Source organism: Gorilla gorilla, chromosome 2, assembly GCF_029281585.2.
Source record: "Gorilla gorilla gorilla isolate KB3781 chromosome 2, NHGRI_mGorGor1-v2.1_pri, whole genome shotgun sequence".
NCBI classification, from domain to species: domain Eukaryota; kingdom Metazoa; phylum Chordata; class Mammalia; order Primates; family Hominidae; genus Gorilla; species Gorilla gorilla.
In genome coordinates, this window is record NC_086017.1 from 202,834,954 (window position 1) to 202,859,532 (window position 24,579).

General features: G+C 38.4%; 1 long non-coding RNA gene across 1 annotated transcript in view; it reads left to right on the plus strand.

The window, feature by feature from the left end:
* Nucleotides 1–24,579, plus strand: part of LOC129532543 (uncharacterized) — a 262,209-nt gene that overhangs the window by 5,165 nt on the left and 232,465 nt on the right. The window contains exon 2 of the long non-coding RNA XR_008678302.2: nt 6,486–6,531. This is a non-coding gene — a long non-coding RNA (uncharacterized lncRNA). The remainder of the gene's footprint in view (nt 1–6,485; nt 6,532–24,579) is intronic.

The following is a 24,579-nucleotide window of genomic DNA, read 5'->3' on the forward strand; positions in this document are numbered from 1 at the left end:
TTGTCTCCTTTGCTTAATCATGTCTTTTCTCATTTTTAAAAATATGAAACATCTTTATTATTATTATCTATGTGTCTTAATATTCCTTCTTCTTGTTCTCACAGTATCTTGGCAGCTTAGATTTCCATAGGTTTAATTGTTTCCTTATTCTTTTTTCTTTTTTTTTTTTTTTTTTTTTTTTGTGAGACAGAGTCTTGCTCTGTTGCCCAGGCTGGAGTGTAGTAGTGCGATCTCTGCTCACTGCAAGCTCCGCCTCCCAGGTTCACGCCATTCTCCTGCCTCAGCCTCCCGAGTAGCTGGTACTACAGGCGCCTGCCACCACGCCTGGCTAATTAGCCCTTTGTCAGATGAGTAGGTTGCGAAAATTTTCTCCCATTTTGTAGGTTGCCTGTTCACTCTGATGGTAGTTTCTTTTGCTGTGCAGAAGCTCTTTAGTTTAATTAGATCCCATTTGTCAATTTTGGCTTTTGTTGCCATTGCTTTTGGTGTTTTAGACATGAAGTCCTTGCCCATGCCTATGTCCTGAATGGTAATGCCTAGGTTTTCTTCTAGAGTTTTTATGGTTTTAGGTCTAACGTTTAAGTCTTTAATCCATCTTGAATTAATTTTTGTATAAGGTGTAAGGAAGGGATCCAGTTTCAGCTTTCTACATATGGCTAGCCAGTTTTCCTAGCACCATTTATTAAATAGGGAATCCTTTCCCCATTGCTTGTTTTTCTCAGGTTTGTCTCTCTTTATTTCAGTAGTTTTACTTGTCTACCTTTAGACCTATATTAAACTGGATTACTATAACTCAGTAATAAGCATTAAAATTATAAAGTTACAGTGCAACGTTATTTTTCAAAGTTTTTGTTTGTTCTTTTGCTATACTAGGTCCTTTGCATTTTAAAATAAATTTTAGAATGAGTATCAATTTCTACTAAAATAAATAGAAGTTTTGTGGTATTTAAATATAGAATTGTGATGTTATAAAATATATTTTTCTTCTCCTCCCTGTTTCCTGGTATACAACCTTTAAAATCCCTGGAATCTCTGGAGTGATGAATGTCTTTTGTTTGCTAACAAAATGACTGGTTGCTGTGGCCCCTAGATAGTTTTAAAATGGAAACTGGTCACCTAAAAGCCCAAAGCATGATTAGAGTTAAGACTTTCAGCCCCATCAATCAGGTCTACTTAAGCCTCCATAAGAACCCAAAAGGACTGGGTTTGGGGTCCAGATTACTGAACACGTGGAGGTTCCTGCAGGATGGGGTGCCCAGACAGCACACAGCTTGTGTTCCCTCCTCCATACCTTGCCCTATGCACCTCTTCCATCTAGCTGTACCCTTTGCAATATCCTTTATAATAAATGGGTGAATATAAGTAAAGTGTTTTCTGGAGTTATTTGAGCCACTCTAGCAAATTAATGAAACCCAAGAAGGGAGTCATAGAAACCCCAATTTATAGCCAGTCAGTCGGATGTATAGGTCACAACCTGGGAAGTGTGGTTGGCATCTGAACTGGGGAGAAGTCATCTGGGACAGAGCCCTCAACCTGTGGGATGTTATACCATCTCTAAGTAGTGCCAACCAAAAATAACAACAGAAAGAGATTCTCCAAAGATGCGTTTATTTTGGAATAAGCAGAAGAATTGCAATCCAGGAATACTTGTGCCATGGCACCCAATAAATGGCCACTGACGTACCCAGAAAGGCAAAGAAAGGAAAGGGTTTTTAGGAGCACTATGAGGGAAGTTACATAAGTTGTTTTGAAATAATTATCCTTGGCTACAAGGATCTATAACAATAGTGGCATCAGTCCAAGGTCGAATAGGTAGTTGCTGGGCAGATGTCTTTATAAAGTACTATTTATAAAAGGTTGAGGGCCCTTTGTGGAAGGTTGTGGTTTCCAGAGAGTCTTTCTAATAATTTTAAACATAGATATGTGTGTGACAGCCCTTTCTTTATGGCCTCCTGACTATTTTGTTAGGGTTTGGCACAACTATTTTGATTCTGACAACTTTCATTGTAGTGTCAGAATTGAATTATAGGATATCCTGCTGGTGTCGACTAGAGAATCTGGTGTCAAAAGTGTTGTGTTTAGTGATGTGTGAGAGTAAGAAAAACACATTGGGTTTTATTTATCTTATCTATTAGGAATGCTTCGATTCTATAAATAAATTTTCAGAGAATTGGCATAAGCTTCCTAGAGCCCTTTACCATTAGAATAATTAGAGTAACAGAGAATATGTTTAATTCCTTCAGCAATAAGTTATGACAACACATACAAAGTGATATCCACCAGGAAAGCTGCCTGTGCCTAGGACTGCAGCATTTTACAGAGTTTTTAATGGGGCTGCATGTAGGTGCATAATACCTGTATGACTCACAACAGTTACTAAAGCTCCAGAGCCCCAGAAGGAACACTGGGATTCACATCAAGCACATGGTTTACTCAGACTATCTAGAAAACCTGGCACAGTTTGGTTCAAGGACACAAGCATGCAAAACACTCTTATCACAACATTCGAAGAGCCCAGTTCCCAGGAATCAGCCAAGGGCCATTCATGAAAACAGGCAATTCATGAAAACTGAGAACACTTAAGGCTGGAGTCACTCATGCCTGCTGAGTAAACTCTTTCCTACACACATTCGATTCCAAGTTTGAGAAAAGTTTTCGTCAAGGCTGAATATTGAATTTTGTCTATATCTTTTTTGAGATTGTCACTTTTTTTTCTGAGACTGTAAACATGATTAAATGCATTGATTTTCAAATATTAAATGAACCTTACATTATTGGCATTAATCCACTTGGTAATGAAGTAGTATAGTTTATATATGTTGTTGAATTTTATTTGCTAAGTTTGTTTAGAATTTTTGGTAAAGCTGGGTGATGTATTTCTTCCAATTTTCTATATTGTTACTTATTTTTTGTCTATTTGTTTTATGAATTACTGAGAGAGAGGTATTGAAATCAACTATGGTTGTGGATTTCTTTTTTTCTTGCAGTTCTGTCATTAGTTGCTTCATTTTTTTTGGAAGATTTGTTAATTATAAATATTTAGACTTATTTTAGTTTGACAATTTATTCATTTATTATTTAATAATTTTTTTTGTATATTTGGAAATAGTATTTTCTGTGTAACCTAGTTTATCTGATATTAATATGGCTCCTCAACTTGCTTTTGATTAGTGCTGGCAAGTTACATGTTTTTCTATCCTTTCCCTTTTAACCTGCTTACATCTTTACATATGAATTTTGTTTCTTACACTTGGGTTTTAATTTTTTTTTCCTAATCTGACAGTCTTTGCTGTTTAGTTAGACAGTTTGCATTTAATGTAATTATTGTTGTGATAACACTTAAATAGTTGCTATTTGTTTTCTTTTTGTGCCACATGTTATTTTTTCCCTTTCCTCTTTTTCACCTTCTTTTCAATCAGTTGAATTTTTTTTATATTTTCATTTTTCTTCTCCATTTTATTTACTTTTTTTCTTTTACATTAGCGGATGTTTTAAGGATTATTTACCTTTAGCTTATCTTTATGTCTTTAACATCTGTAGCTCATCACCCTCTAACTTCTAGTGATATTATACCACTTGCAAATAGTGCTCAGTCTAGTGTTATTAATTCCCCATTAGTAAAGCAAGACCCTTATGTGTACTTCCACGAACCATAGATTTTCCATTCTTGCTGGTTAGAGCAGGATCTATTCACAGCTATGTTGAGTGCTGGATATTGCTACCTCTAATCCTTTCCGGGTTTTCTTTTCTTAGCCTCAAGTATTTTCCTTACATACATGTACTAATCAGTTCTCGGATGAATGAACATGTAAGGGGGCCTTCTGCAGATCTCTGAAAATGTATTTATCTGTGTATTTATGTATGTGCAACTTTCTCCTTTCCAGGAAGTCCAGTCACATTGGTCTTCCGAGAACATCAGTAAGCGCATCTCCTGATGGTAGATTAGTTACTTATTGCTAATGTAGCAAATCACCTCAAACATAGTGGCTTAAACCACCACAAATTTATGATCTTACAGTTCCATTGGTGAGAACTGCAGAATGGACCTTGCTCTGCTAAAACCACGGAGTCAGCAGGGCTGAGTTCCTCTCTGCATGCTCTAGGGGAGAGTTCATTTCCTCGACTTATCCAGCACTGGGAGGATGCCTAAATTCCATGGCTTGTGTCCCCTTCTTCCATCTTCCAAGTCAACAATGTTGCATCTCTCTAATCATTTTTCAACAGCCACATGTCCTTCTAACTCTAAACTGAGCTGGGAAAGTTTCTTTTATTTTAAAGACTCATGCGATTAGATCTAGATATCCAGGATTATCTCTCCATATCAAGATTCTTAATCAGCATCTGTGAAGTCCCTTTCCCATGTAAGGTAGCATATCCACAGGTAAAGGGGATTAGGACATGTACATCTTTGGAGGGCCATTATTATGCTGCTATATCTAGGTTCTACCTCACTACAACATGCCCTAGAAACTTTCTTAAGTCAATAAGCTGGTCTATTGGAGAGTTTATCTCCTGTGTTTCTCATCTCTTGCAATTCTGGGTCTTTCACTGATTTCTATTTAGTGTCTTGAACACTGTGATTTCGTATATTTTGTCTTCTTTTTTTAAAAGTTGTTTCACGGGAAAGAGTAAATCCAATATTTGTTATTCCAACTTAGCTAGAAGCACTTCTGTCCTTGGTACTCTACTGTATTAAAATAAATTTTCTTGATTCTTCATAGGATTGGGCATCTTTTCATTTCTTTTCCCTTGTTTACTTTCGCCATTCAGGTTTACTATTTAAGTTTCTTTTTGGGAAGTTTGTATTCTTTTCCTCTTGTTTTATAGAAATAATTTATATAATATATTCTAGAAAATAATCTTTTACCAGTTGTCTGGAATATATTTTCTTTCAGTATGTGTTTTACTGTAGACTCTCTTGTTCATGAGGAATTTTTATTTAAAGAAAGTTTTATTATTATTATAAACAGACATCTTTTCTTTTAGGCTTTGTGCTTAAGACATCTTTCCCTGTCATGCAGTCGTAAAGATATTCTAACATATATTTCTGCTAAAATTAGTTTTGCTTTTCACATCAGGTCTTTAATCATCTGAAATTTACTTCTTTGTATGATATGAAGTAGAGAGCACAATTTTTATATGGATAACAAATTATACTATTTATTGACTAATCCATTCTTTTCATAATGAATTATGAAATGCATTACTATTTTCTTTAGTGCAGTCTTTTTATGATAAATTCTTTTTTGAGAAATATCTTCAATATCACCTTCATTTTTAAAAAACTATTTTCATCAGGCAAAGAATTATAGTTTGCTGGGTATTTTTTTTAACCATTAATTATACCGTTTCATTGTCTTATGTTTTCATTATATTTATTTTAAAATCATTGCTCAATTTTTGCTGTTACTTTGATGGTGTCTTTTTGTATTTCGTTTTCAAAAGTTTTACTAAAATATACTTAGGTATGGATTTTTTAAAGTTTATTTATCTCTATTTACATATTTGGCTTGACATATTTTGTCAGTTTTGAAAAATTACCGTCTTCTGACTTATTCTCTCTCGCCACTTTCTCTTATTCTTCTTCCTCCTCTTCAACTCCAGTTTCATAGACATTCAGTTTCTTCCCCACTTCCAATTTATCTTTTGACCTGTTCTGTATTTTCCATTATTTTTTATTCCCTCCCCATATTTCAGGTCAGATGTTTTCTACTGACCTAGTTTCTAATTAATAAGTTATTTCTTCACCAGGGCCTATAATGTTATTAAAACTATGTGTTGAAATTGAAATCATTATATTTTAATTAAGGCATTATTCAGACTTTCTGAATAATTATTTTTATACTTTCTCTTACCTCCCATGATTCATCATATTAAGTTATTAAACATTAATCACATATTAAGCACTTTAAAGTATAATTCTGATTTTTTAAAATTGATTTTTAATGTATCTCTTTTTATCACCTATTTTTTCTTTTGATTTTTGTCCATTCTTGTCTGTATAGCTGTTTATTCTTGATAGGATGGCAGAAACTGTGGAAGAAAATTAAAGAACTTCTTTGAGGCTTTGGATGATGTCTTCCTCTATGTGTAATTTACTTTTATTTCTGGAAGACAGTTTAAAACATTAAGGAATTGAATTGACTTGTACCTGGACTTCAAGTGCAATTATTCATTATACAAGACAGCTGGTAAAATGTGTCCCCCAAAAGCGAGAACTAAAAGGCCACAAGCATTCATTAAAGTATATACCCATTTTATGTAGAAGAATCAAGGATGTTTTCATGAAACATAGCATTTGAGCAGGATCTATGTAATACTTAGGAGTTTGACTACATAGTTTAGAGCAAGAGACTGAACAAGGAAAGCAGACAGTTGAGTCAGAAATATGACTTCAAAAAATAACATTGTTCAAGTTGATCTAATATATTCAAACACATACATACACAAGCTTTTTATCATCACTCTCATTTTTTTTTCTGCAGATAAGCTGAGACCATCCTTGAAATAGACTCACTTTGGTGTAATCAAGTAAGAAATAAGAAATAGTGGTTTTCTGATTGCTCTTTCTCTATACAGAATATTTTATAAAATTGCCACTCAATTTGAATGTCATTGCTATCATGGTGCAAAAGATTAACTCATAAAGGGAAAGTTTACTTTCTTTTCATCAATGTACATTTGAATTTAAATATTAACTATCTTGATGATACAAGAGTTTTATTCAAAAACTGACTTTTTAATGAAACCTAAATCCTGAGAGCACACTGAGTAAAAAAACATTAAACAACTTTTCCTTTGCAGCTCAGAATCTCATCTGTAAAATGAGACTTTAGTGATTTGTGTAATTCATTCAACAAATAAGAGACCACCTTTATGGACCAAATATTTTCCTAGTAACACAGTAGTACTTTCATTGTAGGATTGATATGAGTTTTCTTTTATCTTCACTCCCAGAACCAACTTCATTGTACTCCCTGAGAAATGCCAGCACCAAACAGTGCTTGCTCCTCAAAGTTTGCGTCCTAGCTCCACAAGTTTCCTTTCTAACAGCATAAGCTGGTCAGCCTTCCTTCTGAAGAGGTCTGGCTCCTGCTCTGAGGGAACTACTTTCAAATACTAATTGTTAAAAACACCTACCTCTTCCCTTTTTTTAGCCTCATGTCCATAAATGGTAGCTGTTTCCTGCAGAAAATATTTCTTTGGCATCTCAATGTTTTCTAATTTGTATTTCAGTCTTCTAATATTTATATATCCAATAACCTATATTTTTTTCTGTTAAATTAATTGGCATATTTTATATGGTCTTGATGGGACCTTGACTGATAAAGAGCCATAGACAGTCATATATGTAATTCTAATATAAATAATAGGTGTTACGTAATGTTGATTTTAAGATATAATGGAAATATATGAAATTGAGATGATTTCATAGTTACCTAGTAGTCTAGGAAAGGCTTATAAGAAGACTTGACATTTGAATTGCGCTTGATGCCTAGAAAAGAAATTTGTTAAGAAGATATGAAATTTGTAGCAGGTGGTCAAAGTGGCTTTCGGAAACAAGAAAGCATGTGACTCTTTAAAACTGGTATGAAGTATACCCTAATATGACTAGATTATGAAGGTATAAGAATATATGTGAGAAGTTACTGGATAATGAGATTTTTTAAAGTCTTTTTGTGTCAACTTGCTGACCTTAATATTGGACTAAGGAATTTGGACCTACCTTGTATTCAGTGGAAGTTATCTCTTGGACAAAGAGTTACATAACATAGTCTAAAATTTAGAATGTTTATCCAAGTAGCATTAATGGATTGAACATTAAACAGATGGACTTCAGGAGTTTCTTTAACAGAGTGTTGCAATAGTCCATGGAATAGATTAGGGCCTAAATTAAGTTAGTAGCAACTGAAGTTGAAAATTTAATGTAAGCAGATGTGGTAGCATAAAAATAAAAACACTAACCAAGATCTCTGGATTTTTGAAATAAATGTGAATAAGAACTTTATTTAAAAATTTTTTTGGTACTACGGAATGATATGAGCAAGCAGTGTCTTTAACTCACATGATATATAAATTAAGGATTTTTTTGGCAAGTCTCGATCTTTTTTTCTTTCTTTAATAATCTTTTCTCTCTGAACAGTGAAAAGTGACTTGATTTTTGCTTGTTTGTTTTTTATTATCTTGAAGCTTCAGGCTAGTAATTTTGAACTCTTAGTAACAAGTGTACAATAATAGTAATCAATATGAAAGACACATACTTAGGAGACAGCTGCAGTGAGGGCCCAGAATACTGAAGTAGAAGTCAAAAGAGAGGTAATTCTCTCCTTCCTCCTCTGCCTTGGTGTCTAGCCTTAAGCAATAGTTTTCCACCTTATGTCCTCCATCAATAAAAGTAGGTATATTAATAAATATATCCTTATCTTGATTTCTTGGCAGTTTTAGGAACTAAGAAATGCATATAGGAATATCTATACTCTATAGATATTTTTCTTTTTAGGAAGTAAGAATGAGCAATAAATTTATTGTGTCTAATGCAAAGTAGGTTTGCTTGAGTTTTATCACTTTTGTACAAACTTCCCAAAAACATGGAAAAAATCAAGCAAAACAAACAAAAACACTTGTTGTACACAAAGAAATATGACTCAGCACATTTGCATTATTTTAAAGGTCTGGATGGATTTTTGTCTTGTTACATTTCTGTCATGAAGTGACAATTTTAACATTGGCAGGAACCTAAAAGCCATTGTAGGGGTCAAGGAAAAACTTCTTTGCCCTCTATCATATCATTGAAAAACTCAACTGACAAAAGGCAAATTAACAGGGGAAACGGTGTACAAATTTATTAGCATGCACAGGGAAAAAATCAGAGTGATTACCCAAAATCCCAATGGGATAGAGATGCTTATATACTTTATAGTGGAATATAGTGGAATCTTATAGGAAGATGGGAAAGTGTGGATGATTTTAGGGGGAGTATTAAATGATTTTCAGGGAAATTCAATGGGCTTAAAAAAAGATACAATGGCCTAGGATAGTGTCTCTTGGGCCTGAAGAGCAGATGATGGTTTGTGACAAAAGTCTGTCCATGAGTGTGGATAGGCTTCTTTCTTCGTGTGATATTAGTTCAGTTAATGAAAACTGAAGTCCCTAGCAGACATAATTGTTCTGAGTCCAGGCTTTAGGCAGATAAGAGAACTTCAGAAAACAACTTCTTCTCGTGCTTCAGGAAAGACAAAAGATTGAGAGACAGAAGCGAGGGGCTGGGTGGAGGGAAGTAGGGTAGTTCAGAAAGACTTTGAGGCTTCTTTTTCAGTTCAGAGTATCAAAGCGCCGTATTTTGAGGTATTGGCTTCTAAGCCTCAGCACAATGTAAAACTATCACCTAGCATCCACCTCTCCTAGCTGCAGCATTTCTTCCAACTGATCTACTAGACCTTTCCTGCAATCTTCTAGTTGAGAGGAGTTCAAGTTTTCTCCCAGGGCTTCCCATTTTACCTTTGAAGTATAAACAGAAAGTTGTTTTAAAACAAAATATTTAGCTTTCCAAAGTTTCTAATTTTCGTTTCTGACTTTATCCCTGACAGTCAAAATAATACATTTTATTTCTCCCCTATATGATGACATTCTTTAAAAACATAATTTGCATGTTCCCTTCCATTTTACTCACCATTAACTTATTATATACCTGATATTGTTTATTAACTCTTTGGTAACTTTTTCATTGATTTCAATGAATCTCTTACTGTTTGGTGTAAGACACAGGTTTCCTAGACCTGGGTTGTATCCTCTATTCTGGCATGGGGCCTATAATGAAACCTATAATGAAAACACTCTTGGCACAGACTTATACGTACAAGTTGATTGCAAAGTAAGAATACATTAAAAAATAATTCACTCAGCTATATATGACCTTAATAAGACTCTTTGCTCCTTGATATCAAGTTCCCTATCTTTCAGTGTCTTGTACCTCCTTCATAATGCAGCAAATTTGACAGGTCTTACTGTTTGGGCCCTATTGCCTTTGCAGTATATATACACTGCCTACTGCTCATACTGATATTCTCTCCTGTTTTATAGAGCCTCATTTCGGTATAGTGTTTCTTATTCTTTTGAGGTCTATACCTGTCTGTGCTCCTGAAGGTTACATAGGGTAGTTGGGTACTTGTGTACTTCTGTTATTGTAAAATATCACACAGTCTGATTACAAACAGAATACACTTAGATTTCATAAAATATGAGGAAAAATCAGACTACTTTTCTTTTGTAATTTTCTTTTCTTCTTCCTTGTACCAACAATATACCCTGTCTCCTCCCTCCACCTCTACACACGCTTTCCCCAAAAGCTCCATAGATAACAGCTCCATTATACTTCCACTAGAAAATGCTTGCTTTTAATTACCTCTAATTTGGCTATAAAAAAAGAAAAGTACTTCTTGCTTGTCTTGGAGGTTTTTATATGCACATTACTCTGAGGCAGAGACAGTTAACATCTCTCAAAATCTTCACCCTCACCTATTCTTTCATAAAGGCCAGTTATTTAGCAACTGTTTTTACTACATTTATCAGCCTTGTGTATCAGTACTTTCTAATGAAATTAGAGTAGATATCATATGTACCACTTTCTGTCATGGATCATAAAAGCTCCCACAAGTGTACTTTCACGCCCTTTTTTTTCTTTTTTTTTGGGTAGGATGACAATAATGATGACTTGAGAGTACTTAGTAGTCACATATGATGACGGGAAACTTCAGATAACCTCGCTTTTGAATGAATATAGAGAACAATTTCCTCTTCTCTTTGACCTTGAACAGCTATCCTGAACTATGTTACCAAAGAGGAGCGGGATGTTCCATCGTGTTGAAATCCTTATATTTCTGCTAAAGCATGCTTACCTCTAAAGACAATGCCAATACTGATTGGTAGTCCTTCTTATTTCATACTTATTTCATGGTCATACTTATTACAATGCACATCACCACAGGAAAACTACCAATAATTTGAAAGTACAACATTTCACAATTATCTGATTTGATGCTCATAACATGCTTGAGAAATAATAATAGATTGCTGTTCTGGAAGGAAACACCAAGTTTAGTTTTTTTGTTTGTTTGTTTGAGACGGAGTCTTGCTCTTTCGCCCATGCTGGAGTGCAGTGGTACGATATCTGCTCACTGCAACCTCCGACTTCCAGGTCCCAGTGATTCTCCTGCCTCAGCCTCCTGAGTAGCTGGGATTACAAGTGCACACCACCATGCTTGGCTAATTTTTGTATTTTTAGTAGAGACAGGGTTTCACCATGTTGGTCAGGCTGGTTTCGAACTCCTGACCTCGTGATCCACTTGCCTCGGCCTCCCAAAGTGCTGGGATTATAGGCGTGAGCCACCGTGCCCAGCCAAGTTTAGGTATTTTTAAATGTTTGAAGCAGCAGAACTTTTTTTTTAAAATGGCATAATACCTTTACCTTCATTCTTTAATTGTTAAAGCAGTGTAAGAGTGAGGATGTTAGGAGGGGAGTGGTCCATGATAAGTCAACATGTTCTTTCTGCTAATAGTCTACCCACAGTTTCCCTTGAGGCACTTTCATAGACTCACTAGGCCTCTAAATAATACAGCTTACAGCATGCTTCCAGATGAGCTAACTGAGGCTCAGACTCAGTCTTATGAGGCAAATTGAATTGATTTTGCATCACACTTGAATTATTCTGCTTTTGCACTATGACCTATACTCAACCCTCTGCCAGGGATGCCCTCCTCTTAGTCAGCTCCTTTTATAATCCTAATCATATGTCAATGTCTATATCCATGAGGCCTGTATTAGTTTTTGTTCTGCCATAACAAGTCTTACCAAAAAAATCTTAATTGGGAGTACATTAATTAGACTGGGGTGGCTCTAGCACTTTAAATTCTTAAATGTACAAACCAAAGCCCAGAGTAATAGTACATGGGAATTAGAAACCACATCAATCAGAAACCACCAACAAATCTCTATCTAGAAGTTTTTCACTCTAACCAATTAAGATTGTTTGTTCTTGCTGCTGTGAATACTTTATAAAAGTTTCCCCTGTTGCCCCTCCTGATGGAGCGCTTTACCCTGAGTAGTCTGGTGCTACTCAGATTTTCTGAATGCTCAAATAAACTCCTTAAAATTTAAATGTGCATAAGTTTTTCTTTAACAAGAGTTGCTACAGACTTAGAGGCTTCAATAAATGCAAATTTTTTATCCCGTTCTGGAGGTTAGGAATCTAGGTGGGGTCAGCTGAGTCTTCATCTCCAGGTTTAACAAGAGTGAAATCAAAGTGTCAGTAGGGCTGTGGTCCTCACTAGTCTCTGTGGAAGAATTCATTTCCAAGCTTCTGTTGGTAGAATGCATTTTTTTTTTGTAGTTGTAAGGACTGAGGTTCCATTTTCCTGATGTCTGTCAGCTGGGTGTTGTTCTTTTCTCCTAGAGTCCACCTATATATATGATTTTCAGCAGCCCCCTCAAGCAATGGTGAGTTGAGTCTCCTTCACACGTAAAATCTCTTTGACTTCCCTCTCTGTTGCATCTCTCTGACTTCTCCTTTTACTCTCGGCTAAGAAAACTCTGCTTTTAGAAGCTCATGTGTTTATATGAGGTTTACCTGAATAATCCAATATAATATTCCTAATTTAATTAGAAACCATAATTATATCTGTAAAATTCCTTGTAATGTGACATATTCATAGGTAAAACATTGGAGCTGAAGGTTATGGGGTTAAATTTCTGCCTAATACAATCTTCCTTGAAAAAGAGAAAAAAGAAAGAAAAAGTTGTGGGTACAGTGGTGAAAGTGCTACATCCTAGCCACTAAACCACCAGGGAAGCCATAGAGACCTACAAAGAGACTTAGACCTTCGCACAATAATAATGGGAGACTTTAACACCCCATTGCCAATATTAGACAGATCAAGGAGACAGGTTAACAAGGATATCCAGGCCTTGAACTCAGCTCTGAACCAGGCAAACCTAATAGACATCTACAGAACTCTCCATCCCAAATCAACAGAATATACATTCTTCTCAGCACCACGTCACACTTATTCCAAAATTCACTACATAGTTGGAAGTAAAGACTCCTCAGCAAATGTAAAACAACAGAAATCAAAACAAACTGTCTCTCAGGCCACAGTGCAATCAAGTTAGAACTCAGGATTAAGAAACTCACTCAAAACTGCACAACTACATGGAAATTGAACAACCTTCTCCTGAATAACTACTGGGTAAATAACGAAATGAAGGCAGAAATAAAGATGTTCTTAAAACCAATGAGAACAAATACACAATGTATCAGAATCTCTGGGACACACTTAAAGCAGTGTGTAGAGGGAAATTTATGGCACTAAATGCCTACAAAAGAAAAGAGGAAGGCTCTAAAATTGACACCCTAACATCACAATTAAAAGAACTAGAGAAGAAAGAACAAACAAGTTCAAAAGCAGAAGGCAAGAAATAACTAAGATCAGAGGAGAACTGAAGTAGACAGAGACACAAAAAACCCTTCAAAAAATCAATGAATCCAGGTGCTGGTTTTTTGAAAAGATCAACAAAATAAATAGACCACTAGCAAGACTAATAAAGAAGAAAAGACAGAAGAATCAGATAGACACAATAAAAAATGATAAAGGGGATATCACCACCGATCCCACAGAAATACAAACTACCATCAGAGAATACTATAAACACCTCTATACAGATAAACTAGAAAATCTAGAAGAAATGGATAAATTCCTGGACACATACACCCTCCCAAGACTAAACCAGGAAGAAGTTGAATCTCTGAATAGACCAATAACAGGCTCTGAAATTCAGGCAATAATCATTAGCCTACCAACCAAAAAAAGTCCAGGACAAGACGGAATCACAGCTGAATTCTACCAGAGTTACAAAGAGGAGCTGGTACCATTCCTTCTGAAACTATTCCAATCACTAGAAAAAGAGGGAATCCTCCCTGACTCATTTTATGAGGCCGGCAGCATCCTGATACCAAAGCCTGGCAGAGATACGAGAAAAAAAGAGAATTGTAGGCCAGTATCCCTGATGAACATTGACGTGACAATCCTCAATAAAATACTGGCAGACTGAATCCAGCAGCAAATCCAAAAGCTTATCCACCACGATCAAATTGGCTTCATCCCCGGGATGCAAGGCTGGTTCAACATACACGAATCAGTCAACGTAATCCATCACATAAACAGAACCAATGACAAAAACCACATGATTATCTCAATAGATACAGAAAAGGCCTTTGACAAAACTCAACAGCCCTTTATGCTAAAAACTCTCAATAAACTAGGTATTGATGAGACATATCTCAAAATAATAAGAGCTATTTATGACAAACCCGCAGCCAATATCATACGGAATGGGCAAAAACTGAAAGCATTCCCATTGAAAACTGGCACAAGACAGGGATGCCCTCTCTCCCCACTCCTGTTCAACATAGTGTTGAAAGTTCTGGCCAGGTCAATCAGACAAGATAAAAAAATAAAGGGTATTCAATGAGGAAAAGAGGAAGTCAAATTGTCCCTGTTTGCAGATCACATGATTGTATATCTAGAAAACCCCATCCTCTCAGCCCCAAATCTCCTTAAGCTGATAAGCAACTTCAGCAAAGTCTCAGGATACAAAATCAATGTGCAAAAATTACAAACATTCCTATACACCAATAACAGACAAACAGAGACCTAAATCATGACTGAACTCCCATTCACAATTACTACAAAGAGAATAAAAACCCTAGGAATACAACTTACAAGGAATGTGAAGGAGCTCTTCAAGAAGAACTACATACCACTGCTCAACAAAATAAAAGAGGACACAAACAAATGGAAGAATATTCCATGCTCATGGATAGGAAGAATCAATATCGTGAAAATGGCCATACTGCCCAAAGTAATTTATAGATTCCATGCTATCCCCATCAAGCTACCACTGACTTTCTTCACAGAATTGGAAAAAAACTACTTTAAATTTCATATGGAGCCAAAAAAGAGCCCACATTGCCAAGACAATCCTAAGCAAAAAGAACAGAGCTGGAGGCATCATGCTACTTGACTTCAAACTGTACTACAAGGCTACAGTAACCAAAGCAGCGTGGTACTGGTACCAAAACAGAGATAAAGACCAATGGAACAGAGCATAGGCCTCAGAAATAACACCACACATCTACAACCATCTGATCTTTGACATACCTGACACAAACAAGAAATGGGAAAAGGATTCCCTATTTAATAAATGGTGCTGGGAAAACTGGCTAGCCATATGTAGAAAGTTGAAACTGGATCCCTTCCTTACACCTTATACAAAAATTAATTCAAGATGGATTTAAGAGTTAAATGTTAGACCTAAAACCATAAAAACCCTAGAAGAAAACCTAGGCAATACCATTCAGGACATAGGCATGGGCAAGGACTTCATGACTAAAACACCAAAAGCAATGGCAACAAAAGCCAGAATAGACAAATGGGATCTAACTAAACTAAAGAGCTCCTGCACAGCAAAAGAAACTATCATCAGAGTAAACAGGCAATGTACAGAATGGGAGAAAATTTTTGCAATCTACCCATCTGACAAAGGGCTAATATCCATAATCTACAAAAAACTTAAACAGATTTACAAGAAATAAACAACTCCATCAAAAAGTGGGCAAATTATATGAACAGACACTTCTTAAAAGAAGACATTTATGCAGCCAACAGACACATGAAAAAATGCTCATCATCACTGGTCATCAGAGAAATGCAAATCAAAACCACAGTGAGATACCACCTCACACCAGTTAGAATGGCGATCATTAAAAAGTCAGGAAGCAACACATGCTGGAGTGGATGTGGAGAAATAGGAAGGTTTTTACACTGTTGGTGGGAGTGTAAACTAGTTCAACCATTGTGGAAGACAGTGTGGTGATTCCTCGAGGATCTAGAACTAGAAATACCATTTGACCCAGAAATCCCATTACTGGGTATATACCCAAAGGAGTATAAATCATGCTACTATAAAGACACATGCACACGTATGTTTATTGCAGCACTATTCACAATAGCAAAGACTTGGAACCAACCCAAATGTCCATCAATGATAGACTGGTTAAAGAAAATGTGGCACATATACACCATGGAATACTATGCAGCCATAAAAAAGGACAAATTCATGTCCTTTGTAGGGACATGGATGAAGCTGGAAACCATAATTCTGAGCAAACTATCACAAGGACAGAAAACCAAATACCGCATATTCGCACTCATAGGTAGGAATTGAACAGTGAGAACACTTGGACACAGGGCAGGGAACATCACACACCAGGGCCTGTCATGGGGTGGGGGGCTAGAGGAGGGATAGCATTAGGAGAAATACCTAATGTAAATAACGAGTTAATGGGTGCAGCAAACCAACATGGCACATGTATACCTATGTAACAAACCTGCATGTTGTACACATGTACCCTAGAACTTAAAGTATAATAAAAAAAAAAAAAAGAAAAAGTTGTGGGTACAAAGTAGGTGTCTATTTACGGAGTACATGAAATGTTTTGATACAGGCATACAATGTGAAATAAGCACATCATCGAGAATGGGGTATCCATTGCCTCCAGCATTTATCCTTTGAATTTTAAATAATCTAATTACACTCTGTAAATTATTTTATACTGTCCAATTAAATTATTATTGACTGTAGTCACCCTACTGTACTATCAAATAGTAGGTCTTATTCATTCTTTCTAAATATTTTTTTTTGTCTTCATTATCCATCACCACCTTGCTCCCCCATTCTCCCCTTCCCCATTACTGTTCCCAGCCTCTGGTAACCATCCTTCTACTCTTTATGAGTTCAATTGATTTGATTTTTGGATTCCACAAATAAGTGAGAATATGTGATGTTTGTCTTTTGTGCTTGGCTTATTACACTTCACATAATGATCTTCAGTTCTATCAATGTTGTTGCAAATGACAGGATCTCATTGTTTTTTATGGCTGAATAGTACTCCATTGTATGTATGTACCACATTTTCTTTATCCATTCATCTGTTGATGGACAATTAGGTTGCTTCCAAATCTTATTGTAAACAGTGCTGCAACAAACATAGGTGTGCAGAAAACTCGTTGATATGCCGATTTCTTTCCTTTCAGGCATATGTTCAGCAATGGGATTGCTGGATCATGTAGTAGCTCAATTTTAAGTTTTTTGAGGAACCTCCAAACTGTTCTCCATAGTACATGTATTAATTTACATTCCCATCAACAGTATACAAGAGTTCCCTTTTCCTCATATCCTCGCCAGCATTTCTTATTGCCTGTCTTTTGGATATAAGCCATTTTAACTGGGGTGTGGTGATAGCCACCCCACCATAGGAGTATTGCCAGACTACCACCAGTGTTGCCTGTAGGCCCAAGGTTTCTTAAGTCAGCTTGTCATTAATTTGCCTGACTTGGGACTCATCCTTCAGGACAGTAGGCTTCCCTCTGGTCCAGGGCAGGTCAAGAAATGCCATTGAAGAGTCAAGTCCTAGAATTGGAGACCCCAAGAGCCCACTTGGTGCTCTGCCCCACTGTGGCTGTGTTGGTAAGGTGCAAGACAAAGTTTCCTTTACTTTTTCCTCTGCTTTTCTCAAGCAGAAGTTTTGTCCCATAGCTGTTGAAGAACTTTTCCTTAGTTCAGATAAAGACGAGGTTCTTTGTCCCATGGCCATGAAAATCCAGGCTCACAGACAATTTGAATGGTGAGTAGGACTAGGTTTTATTGGGTGAAAAGGAAAAAAGGTGGTACAGGGACTCTCGCAAGACCAGCGTCCCTGCTAGAGCGCTTCCCACCCGCAGCTTGAATCCCCAGGTTCCACACAGGAAGAGGAGAGGCCAGGCTCCTCACCATGGCAAATGGTGCAAAATTCTGTGGCTCAACCACAGTGCACAGGCTGGTTGAAGATTTTCCAGGGACCCCCTCCAACCTGGCTGTCTCATAGCCACCACAGTTATGTGAGTTTAATTTGGTTTCAAATGTGTTGAGTCTCACCTGAAGCCAACAAGTCTCAGAGGCTCACCAAGGCCCTTAATGTAGTACTTGGCTATCACTACTGGTTATTCAGGGCCCAAGGGCTCTTCAGTTTGCCGACAATAAATGCTGGCAGGACTAAGTCCTTTTTTTCAAGGTGGCAAGTTCTCTTCTGGTCCAGGGTGTGTCTAGAAACGTCATCTGGGAACTAACACCTGAAACAGAGGCTGCATGACTCTGACCAGTGCCCTATCTGGCTGTGGCTGAGCTGGTATCCTAGATGCCAGACAAATCCTCTCCACTCTTCCCTGTCTTCTCCTTAAGTGGAAGGAAGGGGTCTCTTTTGGAGCTGTGAGCTATGCAGCCTGGGGTTAGGGGAAGGGTGATGCCAGCACTCCCTTGGCTGGTGTCTCAGTGTGTTGCATGTCTCCAAAATCCAGTATCTCTGGGCCTAGTTCAGCATGAGGACTGTGAGAAACATGCTTTATCCAAACCCAGAGAATGGACTCAGAGGCAGGAAGAACAGCGAAAGTGAGACTTTTAGTAGTGGTCTTGCAAGATCAGCTGTCCAGTAGGCGGGCACACCCAGGGCAGCTATGGCAGGCAATTTATCTTCTAGTATGCAAGTGTCAAGTACTGTGGGGTTACAATCTTCCCAGATGAAACCTAAGTTTCATTATCCCCCTTATAAGGTTATGTCCTGGTCCCCTTCTCCGCTTAAGTTTTGATTTCCGAATAATGAAACTTTCTTCCCTTTTATGGGCTGACCCCTCTTCTACATGCTGTTCACTTATCATGACTTTCTAGGAGTGTGGGCTGTGCAGTTTGTTACATTCACAGTCTGGCTGCCAGTGCTTAGATTTATCATGCCTTGAAAATGGATCATTTAAAATATTTTCTCACAAATTACCTCCTCTTTTCTATTTACTTCCTTTGGTCTCATTTTCATTTAAATCCTTTTGGTTCTTGAATTGCTCTAGAAGTCATTTACTTTCTTCCTCATAGGAGAATGAGTTTAATTTGGTTTCTAATAGTAGCAGGTTACTTTACTGGTAAGTCATGACATTTGTTTATTACTAGCTATTTCAGTTAATCTCTGTGCTAGTTCCTTTACACAAGGCATAATACAACACTCCACTGCTGTTAAGACTCCGGCCTCAATTATGAGAGATGTAAGAATTGCAGATACCATGCCTTTCCATTTTCCAAACCAACCTTCTAGCCAACCCATAAATGGTTTATTACTTTCAGCATTTTCTGCCAGTTCGTTGGCTAGAGTCATCAGTCCTTGTAAAGCTTTTGTGATGGTCCCATCTGGGGCAGTATTCTTGGGAATAGAAGTACAAAATTTCCCACCCAGCATAACATATATGCCCCCTTTACTGCTAGTTAATTATATCTAACACAAACCTGTTTTCCCAGGCCATTCGGCTGGTGGCATCTAATTGGTTAGCCACGCCTTTCAGGGTGTCATGAGTATAACTGATAAATCTCTGTTGATTATGATAGATGTAGTTAATCCAATCAACATTCTTATTAATAATTGACCACCAGAAAAGTGCTGACTCAAACCCAGCAACTATTTGGTATCTGGCCTTAAATTCTTCAGGCACCCCCCTAGGGACTCCTATAGACTCAACATATATATTGGGATCAAAAGAACTTGTTATATCTCTCTGTTTTGGTGGCCATGTATATTTTTGGGTATCTTATGGAATACCAGGGTGAAGAGAATGGCTAGGTGGACTTAAGCCCAAGTCCTGGTCCAGTTGGGATGGTAACAAGTTATGGAGGTTCCTTTTCCCACAATACCACGAGTCATCATCCTGGGGTATATGGATCACTGATTAATTGCCATTGCCTCACCAGTGATGTTTAGGATGTGGGTACAAGTCGGCATTCTCCCACAGGCTTATTGAACTCTGCCCACTGCCTAGAGAGGGAAGAGGAGTGGTTCATATTCCCTATAGAGAATGAGGGGATTGCTCTAAGATCTGACCTCTGCAATGCAGGAAAGAGCAATGACAGACTCCTACAAGTCTCATTTCCCCATGCATCTGTGTCCTGGTATAGAGCCAACATGCAACACATTCCTTCAGGATCAGTATCCTAGATCAGTATCTAGGGGAAACATAGCCACCTGTGCCTGAGATCATCCCATAGTACATGCATAGCAGCTACTCTTGTTGAGGGCTTGTACCAAAAATTTGACCCATTCAACACAGGCATTCACATCCCCATACCCTGTCTCAATTTCTAAGTTTGCTTTAAATCCTTTACCTTAATTATTTTTACCCTTTTAGGGTCACTATTTGGAAGACTAACATGTTTATTAGGGTGTGGGTTTGGAGTCATCCCAGGCAAATGGGAGTTGAGTTCTTGATTAGTTTGGGAGCAAATCACCCTAGGGGGTCTTTCTCTGTGATGTCTACCCCAACCCATATACACGAGATGCTACTTTTGGTTCTTAGTCTAGAACAGCTGGATTGTCAATGGTGATTAGTATAGGATTGCATTCTAAATTCTGGCAATTATTTGGAGGGGTGGGGGAGCCCTTAGACAGACGTAGTTTATCCTTCAAGGGTCTCCAGCTCAGAGTTATCCGCCCCATGTTTATTATCCAACACTGAAAGGTATTCATCCATCATACATTATCACAGCTGGGGCATGGTGACGCCCTACTATAACCTATATCTGGTTCAGGGCAAATATATTTATCTGCCTGCAAGAGCTGTCTCTGATTTTTTAAATTCCCACAAGGTAAGGCATGGCAGGCATCAAATCTTATAGTTTTGGGTGCTGCTCTCTTGGTCACATTAATCATCAACCTGATTGGGTAGGGAGGAGTCCCCTGACTTTCCATTTTGACCTTCTGCTCTTTATATAGTAGCCCATCCCAGACATATTAACTTCCAGAAATGGGGCCAGCCCATGTTTCTTATTAGACTTTTATCAGAGTTAACTTTAAGAGTCCTCAGGTGACCCGTGCACTTTTCACTGGTCTTTTCCCCTCCCTTATGGGGTCTCTTTTACCAGTCCCTTGGCTCGAGTGTAGTGAGTCCACCCCCATTCAGCTGTTTGCATGGCTGTCTCAATGGTCAGGAGCACTTGATAGAGACCTTTCCAGCTTGGGTGGAGCTTGTCTTCTTTCCAAGTCTTAATCAGCACTAAGTCACCAGGCTGGAAGTGGTGAACTGCAAACTCAAGAGGCTGAGTTTGAGTCAGTAGTCCTTTTAACCTAAGAGATGACAGGATGTGGAATATGGCCACTATATAAGAATTGATCCTTGGTTTATAGTAGAGAGATCTGTAGCTCTGCCCAAATACAGGAGCCCATATAATAATTCATATGGGGACAATCCCATGTCTTCTCATGGGGCTGTCTTAATCCTAAGGAGTGCTATTGGGAGGCATTCAGTCCAAGGCATTTTAGTTTCTAAGATTAGTTTGGAGATATGTTTTTTTAGAGTTTGATTCACTCTTTCTACCTTTCCAGAGAAAGGGGGATGCCAAGGGGTGGGATATTCCCATCTAATTTGTAAACCTTCCATAATTCCCCTTAACAGCCTTGAGGTAAAGTGGCTCCTATTGTCTGAATCAACATTTTCTGGGCTGAGCATTGTGGCTCATGCCTGTAATCCCAGTGAGGCAGACAGATCACCTGAGGTTGGGAGTTCGAGACCAGCCTGATCAACATGGAGAAACCCTGTCTCTACTAAAAAAAAAAAAAAAAAAAAATAGAAAATTTGCCAGGTGTGCTGGTGCATGCCTGTAATCTCAGCTACTCAGGAGGCTGAGGCAGGATAATTGCTTGAACCTGGGAAGCAGAGGTTGCAGTGAGCTGAGATCACACCATTGCACTCCAGCCCGGGCAACAAGAGTAAAACTCCGTCTCAAAAAAAAAGAGAAAAACAAAGTTCATCTGGCCAAATCCAGGTACAATCTGTTTTAATATTTTTTGACCACATTTCCGGTGGTGGCTATTGGAAGGAGAAAGGCTCTTCTACTTTGGGCATTTCTGTGAAATCTACTTGAATGGTTTGAAATGGTCTTAGTCCAGGAGGTCTTCCTCCTGTGGTCTGTTTTCTAATCACCTTTTTGTTTATCCTTTGACAAGTTAAAACAACTTTCACATACTTTTTTAGTGAGGGTATAAATTCCTAAGTATTGCATTACACAGAGCCTGGGGTCCCCAGTGACTCCCTTTGTGTAATAGAGACATTAGGCCTCCTATTAGGGGTTTACTCATACTAGCTCTCTCACACTGCCCACCTTTATCTCAGCTGTCTGTTCTGGCTCTGTGGCTCCAGCCACCCCCATGCCTGCAGCTGCACTCCCTGGCCTTCAAGACCAGCTCTTGGTTAAAAGTTAACCTTCAAAAGGCCTTGCCCTACTGGGTCCTCCAGATCTAATCCAGAGTATTTTCTCATCTGATCTCTGAGCCTCTGCAGGAATGCAGAGGGAGTTTCCTCTTTTTCTTGTTGAATCTAGAATGCCTCTGAGACATTTTGTGTCCTAGGAGTGGACTCTTTGATCCCTTTAATTATTAGTTCCCTGAGGTACTGCATTTGGGCCCAGTCCCTGGGATCATTATTATCCCATTTGGGATCGACATTTGGAAATTTTTATTCAGCTGGAAAGACTCCTTTCCTTGGAGGGTGTTGCCTCTCCCATATGGCCATGGCCGCTCTCCTAATCACTCCCCTTTCTTCTCCTATGAACAGGATATTTATGACAGACATTATCTTAGCCCAGGTATAAAAATTTGGTCCTAGGAACTGGTCCAGCTGGTTTACTAAACTGAGGGGATCTTCTAAGAGTGGTTTCATTTCCTCTTTGAAATTCCTAACTTCGGTACTTGTAAGAGGACTGTTTACAAAGCCAATTTCTCCTTGTTCCATGGGAACTGCCCTAAGTAGGAGCATGCTAGATGCCTGCTGTGTGGAAGGGATAGAGAAGTTCTCAATATCTCTCTTACACTGTTCTAATTATTTTCTTAAATTTGGATGAGGATCTGAAGGAGTTTTTGTTCTCCAGGTCTTTCTTCCTCTAACCCTCCTGTTGCTCCTTTATCTTCTTGTCTCCTATTTTGTGAGATGTAGGTAGGGGGTGAGCATGATAGAGGGGTCCCAAGGCTTTTCACTGGGTGAGTGCTCTTTACTAGGCTTTTTTTCTCCTTCTTTGAGGGGGAACAGAGGGTCTAATTCCTTGATCCAGCAGAGAGCATAACCTGTATCTTCTGGTGAGGATGGGATTTTATCATTCACATAGATAATTAAAGCTTGGTACACCCGATCCTCATCTAAGCCAAACTTAGGCCAAAAGACTGAAGGCTTACGAATGGGTTTTTGGGCCAGATAAAACAGCAATACTTCATCATCTTTTGCTTTTCCTTGTCCCTGGTTTGAGGGTTGTCCCTCCAAACCTGCAACATTCTCCCCAAAGGACTATCCAGGGGAATGTCTGAAGGATTCTCTTTAGCTCCCTCTTTCCTTTGTCCCCTAGGCCTAGAATTCCTGTTTCCCATTGTCAGTCAGTCTCTGTGTCTGAGCTTTTCCCTGTGTACTCCCCCACCCCCCACTGGAGGTTTCTTGCACACCGTGATAATCACTTCATACATCTCCAGCTGTTTCCCTCACGGGAGAACAGAACTGCGAATTGGGACTCCGCATTCACTTCGTATCTTGGATACGTCTCAGTCACACACACTCAACCTGCAAAAATGCCCAACTATTAAGGAAGTACTTATAGTCCACTTTTCCTTCCTTAGCTCATGCACGAGGTTGCCTTGTTCCCACAGTGCCTGCTTTTTTCCCTTTGTTGCCTTTATTGCCTCCTGAATAACAGTCTCCGGTTTGTCTATGGCCTCTGTGGGGAGCCGGGATGCCCAGACAGAGTGGTCCACCTAAATCGGGTGGGATGTGTCTCCCCTGTCAGCCAGAGTCCCACTCCATGCAGGCACAGAGATCCTGAACGGGACCCCAGATTTGTGAGAAACATGTTCACTCATCCAAACCCAAAGAATGGACTCAGAGATACAAAGAACAGCAAAAGTGAGACTTTTAATAGCGGTCTTGCAAGACCTGGTGTCTGACAGGCACACCTGGAACAGCTACAGCAGGTAATTTATCTCCTAACATGCAAATCCTTCCCCCAGTTCCTCATTGTTCGAGTATTATGGGGTTACAATCTTCCCAGATGTTGCCTAAGCTTAATTATTCCCCTTATAAGGTCATACCCCAGTCCCTTTTCCCACTTAAGTTTCGACTTCCCAATAACTAAACTTTCTTCCCTTTTATGGGCTGACCCCTCCTCTAAATTACGTTCATTTATCATGGCTTTCTAGCAGAATGAGCTGTGTGGCTTGTTACATCTGCAGGCTGGCTCCCAGTGCTTAGATTTATCGTGCCTTGAAAATGGACCATTTAAAATGCCTTCTCACAGGACTCATCTAAGAGTTGCAGTCCCTATGACAGATTGCCTTTCAAGTTTACTTGGAGACACAGAGTGCTTGTAGCAATGGAGGTGAGGTTTGAAGGCACTCAAGTTTGGACCACTAGGATTGGTAATTC